Source organism: Euphorbia lathyris, chromosome 2 (assembly GCF_963576675.1).
Source record: "Euphorbia lathyris chromosome 2, ddEupLath1.1, whole genome shotgun sequence".
NCBI lineage: Eukaryota > Viridiplantae > Streptophyta > Magnoliopsida > Malpighiales > Euphorbiaceae > Euphorbia > Euphorbia lathyris.
The window spans coordinates 3,282,984-3,293,513 of record NC_088911.1 but is presented as its reverse complement, the minus strand read 5'-3'; the positions used below and the strand labels follow the sequence as shown (position 1 = coordinate 3,293,513).

At 34.6% G+C, this 10,530-nt stretch overlaps 1 long non-coding RNA gene across 13 annotated transcripts; it reads left to right on the top strand.

The window, feature by feature from the left end:
* The first annotated feature begins 283 nt into the window (after positions 1-283).
* On the top strand, positions 284-10,183 carry LOC136220814 (uncharacterized). 13 transcript variants are annotated; one of them, XR_010684727.1, is made up of 12 exons: positions 284-529; positions 1,745-1,805; positions 2,295-2,418; positions 4,603-4,654; positions 4,769-4,928; positions 5,940-6,078; positions 6,917-7,001; positions 7,110-7,343; positions 7,453-7,632; positions 7,801-7,882; positions 8,196-8,287; positions 8,526-10,183. It is a non-coding gene; the product is annotated as an uncharacterized lncRNA (long non-coding RNA). The 13 variants fall into 13 exon arrangements; XR_010684722.1 differs by lacking the exon at positions 8,196-8,287 and having other exon boundaries at positions 285-529; positions 7,453-7,527; positions 8,526-8,655; positions 9,543-10,183; XR_010684725.1 differs by having other exon boundaries at positions 285-529; positions 7,453-7,527; positions 9,578-10,183.
* Positions 10,184-10,530: the final 347 nt, after the last annotated feature.

Sequence of the window (10,530 nt, the reverse complement as noted above, 5' to 3'; positions counted from 1 at the left end):
AAATTAAACTTGTAAATTCAAATATATGTGTGTATATATAAAATAATATAGAATATGTGTAATTCGGTGCGGTTTGGTTTTTTTTTTATCTTGTTTTTGTTAAACCAAACCAAATACCGAAATACACCAAAAATATAACCAACGCCGAACCAAAGTGTCAAAAAAACCCGAACAGGTTTGTTTTAGCTCAAGTTGCTTGTATTGTGATAATTTAATTTGAATAAAGTGTTTATCAAAAATTGTTTATGGCAACAAATCTTATTTGTTTATGTTCTGTTAGCTAGCCTCAAATATGTGATTTCTTTTGGGTTAATGTTTATTATCCATTTAGGGAATGATATATTGCTCTTTTATTGAGATTTATTACTGGGCTTTTGAAAGATTTTTATACTAAGTATTTCATGTGACTGTTGCTATGTTTTGATGATTTGTGTCATTGGTTTTAATTTCAGTCATCATATGGGTTTGTGGACTACCATGATCGACCATCTACTGCCCGTGAGATAATGACTCCCCATGGAACGCAACTGTAAGTTTGTCTTTAGATTGAGTATAATAGTTTCCTCGAGGGCTATCTTGGTGCAACAGTATGTCAATTCTCTATGATAGGATGGTAATGGTTTTAATAATTTGTTTTGAGATCAACATTCTATAAGCTTTAATGTCATAAAGATATGATGTCTCGTACACTTGTTTTTTTATCCTATTTTCTGTATTCTCTTTTCGGTAGTAATCAGGTGCTTCTCTTTCCTTTTTCTACTTTTTGATTATCAAGGAGTAGGATAGGGGAAAACGAAGTGCTAGATATTTTAGGATCCATATAGCCTATCTCAACGAGTTGGGTTTAAGGATTGATTGTTGTTGTTGTTTGATGTACGAAAACAACTTCAACTTATGACTTATGTGGAATAAGCTAGTAAAAATATGGGTACGGAGATCCAATTCTTCTTTTCCTTTTTCTACTCCTTGATGTAGAGAAGGAACAAGAGAAAATTATGACAAGAATAGAAGAATTTACTAGGAGAAACGGAGAGAGAACATGAAAATGAAATATTGGATAGGAAAGGAGAAACTGGGATAAGAGAATGATTTTGAGAAAGAGAGAGACTGGGGAGGCAGGGAGAGGGAGAGAAAATGTTGGATAGGGAACTAAATGTCTCCTCTTTCTCTCAACTCCTATATGATCGCACTTGCCAGAAACACTCAATAAATTGAGGTTACTTGTAGTGAATGAGATTTTAATTCATTAAAAATTGTTTTGCCTGCAATTAAATTTCTGAGTGAGTTTCAGCATTTCTATTTGTAGATGCAAGATCTTACTTCATCTTGAGAGGCAGCAGAGTGAGGCTACATTTGAAATGTGGGCTGACTGTTGTATAAATAACAAAATTTGTCGGAGATACTTTCAATAGATGCAATTCTTTAGCCTCCCAGAGACCGGATTGTGCTAATCTGCACTTTTGGTGATGTGGATTTACTTTAACAATTGATATTGCTTATTAGATGTTGGAGTCATTCTTGTTTAGATGTACTGTTTTCTCATATTTTAAAATAGAGCGTTGTCAATCAAATTCATCTTGGTTTTGAATCATTCATTTGCTAGACTTGTTAGATTCTTACATTCGTTCTTTTGCCTTCCATATTCAATGTCAGGAGTATATTCTTTTATATTACTAAACTAACTGATTTTCCCCGTACAAAAATCATAGTATTTGGTTGGTTAATTGGGTAATATGGAAAACAGGAACGAAATTAAGGTCAAATGGTCTATCGGATGGCCAGTTGGTGGATTCCCTGGTTCTCAGGTATTTTAATTTTAATTGGGGATACCTGAGCTACCGTTCTTTCTACCTTCCTCATATTTATTTATTTATTTTTGTAGATGTATGATTGTGCTGCTAGCAAGCAGTGTATCATGTGTTTGTGACTACATAACATATGATTTTAACGAAATCATATGTGCCTTCCATATGAAATTATTTAATGAAGATGTTTGAGATTTTAAATCTTACCTAACCTGTTGAGCTACCCTGATCAAGAATAGAACTAACAATAGATAAATTTTCGGCGATGAGTTGTTTCTCTAACATATCCTCATTTAGGACAAAATTTGAATTTGTCAACCAAGTGAATTGGCGAGCTAACTAGCTCATTTTCATAGTTGATTTTTTTGCCATTTTATTTGTAGGCATTTTATCTTGTTTGTTCCTATCTAGTAGATAGTTTTCCATTTGTTCTTATGACTCCTTCAATATAGTGATATCTTATCTAACACATCCTTTTGCTGGACATAGCATCAAATGTTATGGCATTTTCACAACAAGGTCCGCGGACGGTCTGTATTCTCTCAGCAACTGGTGCTATTTGTAATGTTACTCTTCATCAACAGGCAACGACTGGCGGTACTGTACATATGAGGTACTTAAAATGCTCATATAAAACATCTATTGATAGATTCTGTATGGATGGAATCAATTGAATCAATTGTAATTCATTGTTTAGAGGGAAAATAATATGGCTAAAGACTATTCATTTACATGAAAATTAGGGTTAAATGCACCATTGGTCACTGAAGTTATATGACTGTTTCAGAATGGTCACTTAACTTCAATTTGTCTCAATAAAATCATTCAACTTTGAGTTTTGTCTCAATTAGGTCACTATGACGATTTGAGTGATTAAAACATCGGAATGATGACATAAGTGATATGTAAATATGAGACAACTCATATTTCTATCTGAAATGACACATGGCATCCACATATGCGCCACCTGGCTATCACGTGTCCATTATAACTAAAATTTAGTTTTTTTCATAAAAATTCCTGACATGTGGCAGTCACATTTCGTTTCGGTTAGAGATTTGAGTTAACTCATGTTGATGTGTCACCCATGTCATTATTTCGATGCGTTTTAACCACTAAACTCAACAGAATGACCTAATTGAGACAAAACTAGATGGTTAAACCTATAAATAGAGGCTAAACTCATTGAGTAATGGAAAAGTAAACTAAGGACTTATTTTTGAAATAGTAGCACAACACCATTCAATTGTCTCCCCTTGTTAAACAAATGGCTTGGACTTAATTTGGATTAGTGGACATTGTTTCTGTTATGTCAACGAAGCCTGAGATGGCTTCATTTATGAAATCCTCAATTCCCTATCAAGCCCTTGCCGTCTAAGTGGGGCTCAGTCCAGGTGTTCTGCTCTTTTGCTCGGATTGTCACACCGAGAGCAAACATTGAGACTTTTTATTACTTTAACCAAGGATTTCAAAAATGAAGCCATCTCAGGCTCCGTTGACATAACAGAAACAATGTTACCGAACAAACAGATTTTCATCCCAATATTCTATAAATTCTAAAGACAAATACTTAGCTTTGGTTAATCTATAAATTTTATGAATTGTTATAGTAGGGTCCAATGGACCTCTCTCATAGACTAGGTTCTTGATCTTTACCTTTGAGATTTCAGAACGAACATAGTCCTTACCACCTGTTGATTATGCGGCACTAGTAATTCTGCCGTCCAATTACTAGTCAGCCTTTCCCGAACTTGCTAGATAGTTCTAAGCAAAATTAAACTATGCGGATCTTGTCACAAATTCAAGTGGTGAATAACTTCTTTATTAATATAAAGAAAGCTAAGGTTAAGATTACAAGTATTTTCGTCAAGGAAATTAGCTTGCCATCTAATGCCTTTACAAATGATCATAGCCTCTAATGGAGGAAGGTTACATGCATTGTTCTTTCCGTCTTGACTTGAATATCTATTTCTAACACGAACTAGTTTATAAGTATTGTGCAAATTTTGTTTGTATTATGATTATATTCCTGCAACTGAGGATTTGCATCTAGTTGATGTGCTCCTTAGGCATACATCCGGGGCACTTGGGCCTGAGTCTGAAGTCGAGGGAATCTCGTGGTGTCGGTTCATGATCCATCCTGTGGGTCTTGTTTTTGTTTCTAGATATAGCGCATGACTAGGAGTTTGAAGTTTGAACAGATCTTTTTTGCTTAAACTCTTTATTGGTTTTTATAGTTGTCCCATTTGACTTTGTGGCTTGTTTAGTTATAAGTTAAAATTACTTAATTATTTTTATTTTATTTTATGTTTTGAGCTAATTACCTTTTAATTAGATTAATAACATTAAAAGTGAGGGCTTATCTGTCGTGCTATTTGAAGGCGAAGAGGCTTATTTCTAAAAGGTCAGCCCCTTAAATGTAGGGGCATGGCTTGAAATGCTAAGAAGTTCTGGAGTACTTGTTGGTTTTGGTCTTATGCAAGAACTTTATGTGGTGTTAACTGCACTAATCAGTACTCAAATTTGTGTGTTCCTGGTGCAATTCTGTCCTTTGTACTTTTGTGAAGAAGAATTAAATCACCTAGTGAACTTTTTGTCCTTCCCTTTTCTGAAATGAAAGATATGGGCTGCTTCATGACTTTACTGGGCTACATTAAAATGGAAAGAAGGCACATGTCTTGTTTCATTTTTTTCTTTCATACGTCTAACACTATTGCTTGTGGAATCATATTTTCTTGTGTTTCTTAATACTTTCTCGTTATATTTTAATAAACTTAAGCAATTGTTATTTGTACAGTCTGTAGGTGTGTCGGACATCCTTTTCTAGGAACAGAACCACAAATAGATATGTGAGTTTCTTCCAAGTTCTTGCTCTTTCTCACCATGATTTTAATACAAGGAGAACAAAGTAGGCTGTACATTATTGTGAGTGATAGTGCATCATTGCTCTGTCTTCTGTTCAGTTTTATTGAGATGTACCTTAGAGCTCCATCAGCAAGTGAAGAAGCACGGATCAATGACTGGATCAAGGTGTGACAATCTGGTATTAGATATTATCTGTCACTTGGGGATCAGAGGATTGTTGAGAAGAATTTCATAATCAGGCCAAAAGCTGAGTTTGAGGTAAGTTACCTTTGTTGCAGCTCCAGTACGAACATAGATGGTGAAGTTAGTTAATATTTAATTTGATTGTGACATCGTGTTTCAGATGCAATTACATTTCTAAGTTGAGAGAAATGAGCTTCAAAGGTCACCTTCCAGATAGACATAGGCACTCATGAGTGCATAGGATGTAGTTGCTTGAGTTTTTCACCCAAGGCAGTTCTACTAATTTTTCCACAAGATACATCATAATTTTCTTTTTATGTGATGAAAATAATCCAGGGGCTTAATAACTTATAAAATGAAGAATGGTTTTTTGTAAGAATGTTTTCTACTGCCTTTAAAGTGAAAAATTTGAAGCTTCAGCTAGTATAATATGCAGTTTGATCTGTATTGTGAAGGTTATGTGTGACTTTATCATGTTTCACAAAAACTACCTACCTGTGTGTACGTTAATCTTTTTCATAAAAACATAAATACTAAATGTCAAAAACACCAAGCTAAGTTCATACTTCATAGAGATATTAACATAAAATATTAAAAAAAAAACCTAGGGAAAACAATATATGTTAGTGAGGCATGCATTGACTCATGCTCTGAAGCCTAGGTGAGCGCACAAGTTGAGACCCTTTTAAACTATGCATCACCTTGTGCAATCAAGACTCGGTACCTTGAGCCTTGTGTAAGACGCACCTTTAACAACTATGCTTTCTGCAGGCTCAATGTAGGCAATTTGATGTGGTAATTAATGTGGATCCTGGATTTAACGGGGTTTTTTTTGTCCTTTGAGCACATCCTTTTATATGAAACTGGCAGTAGACAGTTAATCGCAGTGCCATTTCTTAGTACCATTTCAAATCTGTTGGTTCCTTCCTGCTTGAGTTTGATTTTCTTTTTCAACGTGGGAATTGCAACATGATTTTGGAAGTGGATTTGCATACTGAGAACATTCGAAAAATTAGGTTGCTTGTCTTGTAGGATTCTAACTTGGTTGGTTTGATTAAACTATCTTGTTTTCTAATATTGACACAGGTTGGACCTGGTGTACACTGTTGTAGTCAGTTATAAATGCTCATCTACTTCTGTTAGTAATGGGAATCTTTCAATGTCATTGGAGACAATCGATACTCTTAGTGAGACATTTATGGTGTTGAGGGGCATGAACAGGAAGGTATGGATTATGTCTATTTTGAAGGATACCAGCAAGACGATGGATTAAGACTAAAATTTGATTTGATGGTTCTTTTTTATTTTTTTTTTCCGGAGCCAGTGGTGGTGAAAATAATAGATATTTATTAGCATTGTACATTCACGAATTAGAAGTTCCTTATAAATAGCAGTATGCATTTACAATCGGTGGACCATGCATTGGTGAAAAATTAATTTAAACAATGCGCGGAATAGAAATTGAAAGTGTGAGGAATATGAATAGCTATTTTGGACTGGTTGTAGGAGTTTCTTCATTTAGATATGAACATCTCCAAATTTTATCAGCCAAGTGAATGAACACTTTTGAATTTTTGGACATTTGAAAAAAGTTTTCTTCTAAAATCGTATACTATGTCTTCATGTAACACTTGTGCCATGACAAAAGTTCAGAAAGCCTTCAAATTTTCCATTTTGTTTTACTTCAATGGAAAAAGGATTCCTTTTTAGTGCCATAATGGGCGTTTATTTTTGGTAGGGTCGTGTTTTGTATCTTTAAGAACTTTGACATGCTTTATTTTAATAAAAGTACGCATCTCATTATGATAATGATTTCTTTCGCTTTAATGTGATTGTGTGATTACCGCTCTTTTCTTCAAATTTACTCAATATTCCATTTTGTTATTGACAAAAATGTCAATTCCATTTGATTTCCTAAGTTGGATTAACTTTTGTCCAATCTGATTTTAGATAGCATGATTCTTTTGGTTTTAAACAATTAGAAATTTAATTGGTTATGCACTTTGTGCCAAAAGGATTGTTGATCAAACTTGCAATTTATCTTATACTCAACTATTCTATAGACTGTTGGAGCCGAAGCACAAAGAATGGGCATTAATGGACCATGGCTTACCCAATCATATTTGGAAATGATTCTTGAGAGAAAAGGTTGGGAACTCGCACCAGATGTTGTTTACTGCAGAATCAGTCATTTTATTTCTATACACCTGTTTTCTTGTTGTCCCTGTTGCTTTCTCTAATTAATGAACTCTGCAGCTGTACCTTGTCTGAGCATGCCATCGCCTTTATGTAATACCCCTGTGACTACTAATCAAGGAAGATCAATCGCTTCCCCAAGGCCTATCCGTACCACTACTAATATGGTCACTTGGTTAGAGGAGCTATCTCAACCATGGACTCGGTCCCCAACAAAATCTCAAATGGAGCCTGTTTTGGCAACCTGAAATACCATATTATTTGATCCACCACACAGTAGAAGCTCAACTGTAGGTAACTCTCCTAAACCTAAATGATATATCGTTTTGTTTTCCTCTTTTTAAGCAACTATATTGTGGAAATGTTATCATTATATCTTCTTATTTAGACTTTTGTCATGAAGCAACCGCAGATTCTTCCAATGCCTGATTCATGTGATGTAGATAGAGGACTACTACTTGCTGTTCAAGCGATACAGGTGAGAAGTAAAAACATCCAACAAGAGAGAAATGTGGTACTACTTGCTGTTCAAAGGATACTTGAGAACCCAAATAAGTTAAGAAAACAGTCAAACATGAGACAAGTTAAGTACTACTTGCTATTCAAGTGATGCCCGCAAGAACTAAAATAAGCCAATGAAAACATCCAATAATGTTATAATGACAACAAAGAATAGGCATTAGCTACTGAACTCAATATTTTTACTTTCTTTGCTTAAGACACTAATTGTATCAGCTCTTCTGGTGCACAGAGCTGATAAATCTGTAATGGCATCATCTGGATTTCAAGCTGATGTGAAAGCCGAGCAAAAGCATTTGACAGCTAGGCACTTGGTAAGACATCACAAAAAAAACATAGATTTGCAGCTTCATGTTTATCTGTGCAATTTCATCTACAATAGGTTGTGGTTTTGATTGAATGTATATGACTCTTCGATTCATTGTCTTTTGTTCTGTTCAAATGCCTTATTTTCTATATCTAATGTATAAAACTTGAGGTTTGGGAAGACATGTGCGCAATAGAGATTAATGGTTTGTGTATAAGTTTTCCAGTTGTGAGATTCTCATGAGAGAAACATGCTCTTTAATCCTTCAGTCTGTGTGGCCAACTAACCTGTAGCTGAATTATAGCAGTCTTGTTTTACAGACAGTGGATCTTAATGTGGTGATAGATTGGCCTAATTTGCATACACTAAAGTTTGACGGGCAATTCACGACTATTTCTTGTCTTTTTTTCTGGTTAGTTCCTTGTTTGTAACTGTGTTCATTTTAATTGTTCAATTCTGTGTATATGGGGCATGACATTGTTTTAATTTTAAAACAACGAGGCGATAACTTGTGTGGCTCCATCACTACATGTCCTCACATTTGTCATTTTTGATTATATGTTCCACTAATGAGCCTTTAGCTGTGTTGGATGGATAATTTGAGGCCTTTATTGCACTGAATCCTTTGTTTGTTTGGCTTGGAACTTCAGATCTATCAACATCAACACAACAAGCAAATGAGCTGTCCTGCCATGGCTCAGTTACTTTCCAACACTCTTTACTACAAACCTTTCTTCCCTTATTATGCTTTTAACGTGCTAGGTGGGCTTGATAGTGAAGGTAAACCCATATGAGCTGGTAATGATATTTTATGCTCGTTGTTGATAGAACTAATCTATGTTTAGGGCATTCAATTTAGACGACAAATCTGTTATTCAGGTCAAATGATAGATCTTATTACAACACTTGAAGGAGAAAATTGCGTAACCAAAAGTTTGTCACTGAGTAAAAATTTCTCCATAAACCAGATGTTGTTCCAGACTCAGTGAGATTTGCTGCTTTCAATATAATCCTATAAATGATTGATTGCAATGTTTATAAAGAGGTGCATGTCTTCTATAACATGAGCTCATCTTGTTTGATAAAACGAGCTTTTTTTGGAGATCCGCCAGTATAAGTATTTCGTCTAAATTCCAAAGTTGTATAACAGAATCCTAGAGTAATCTATTTCTTCTGTTACGAACATCTCAACAAGCCTCTAAATGAGCTATAACAGGTGCATATCTATTTGGTAACTGTGATTGATTGATCTGTGCATATCAACAATATTTAATTCATTATACGGTAACTTAAGCATTGTCCTCTGTATGAAAGAACATGTATGTCTGTTTGGTAAAAACAATAGCGGTGAAACAAATAGTTTACTTGGTCACAATTGTATGTCTGTAGATTCATGGTTGATCTTTGTTGTGCCCCTATTCTTTCTTTTCGCCTGTCTGTCTGTCTAATTTTTCTGATCTTTTGGTTTGTGGCATTAGCTTAAGCTGAGTATTTTCTTTGATGAATATTGCTTCTTGAGACTCTGCATATTTCATAATTCAGTATCTACTGTTACTCATTTTGCACTAGAGTGTTTTTGGAGTAATATGAGTTCATCTTTATCTCATCTGGTTTCATCAGCGATTTTATGAGCTCATCTCAAGCTTTGCTTATGAATTTTCCTTCAGGTTCTTCTTGGAATTGATATTTGATTTGAATGCAGCATGTGAATATTGGGGATATTTATGCAGCATTGGCTGATATAATATCCTTATTGATATTATGGCTATGAAAGGGGTCACTTTATAAAGCATCTGGAGTGGCCAGTTGAATGGCAAACAACAGGCAGACGAGCGATAAAACAGATGGAGTAATGGCTTCAAAACTTATATTTGTGTGTTGATGCCAATGAGATTAGCGAGCTTTGGGAGCAATTGATAGCCATGAGCAATTTTACCCTAAAATGAGGCAGTTGGCGAGAAGGATTAGAGGCGATTTTCAATTGAAAAGATAATATAGACATGACTTTTGGTGCTCTTCGAACGTAGGATGGACATTTTTCTTGATCAAAGCAATTACAGAGTCTATCAGATCTCTGCATCACATGGTAAAATCAGATCGACTGTAAGCTCACATTGACAGTTTTTTGTTGCTAAAACGTTTTTGAGGAAGTGCAAATTTAGCCTAACTTATAAAATAGTATTTTTCCAAGTAATGAAATAGTGCAAAACCATGATCAAATTATTTTTTTACATTGTTTTCTTAAAATTGATTTTATGATCAGTCAATTTAATAAAGATATGATATGGCAACTTGTTGGAATTACATGTAGTTGTGTCTAAAGTTATAATTCATTTTTTTTTTTATTGAAATGCATAGCTATTCTAAATATATAGACAGGAATCCATTCTTATTTTAAATTTTAGCCAAGAATGTAGAGTTTGCCGTGAAAGAATGGAGGCCAAATTAGATTTCATGTGCAATTGGGACAATTGATGACTATGTAGCTTATGATTTCCTCTAATTGCATTACAAACTGCATCGTGCAGTAATATAATGTAACATAACCTAACTTATTAATAGTTTTTTTGGCCTCCTTGCATTTTGTGTTTCTGGTTTTCAAATTGCTACTTCCATATATAATAAATATGCAGGCCATTTCTGTTTTTCTTAGTT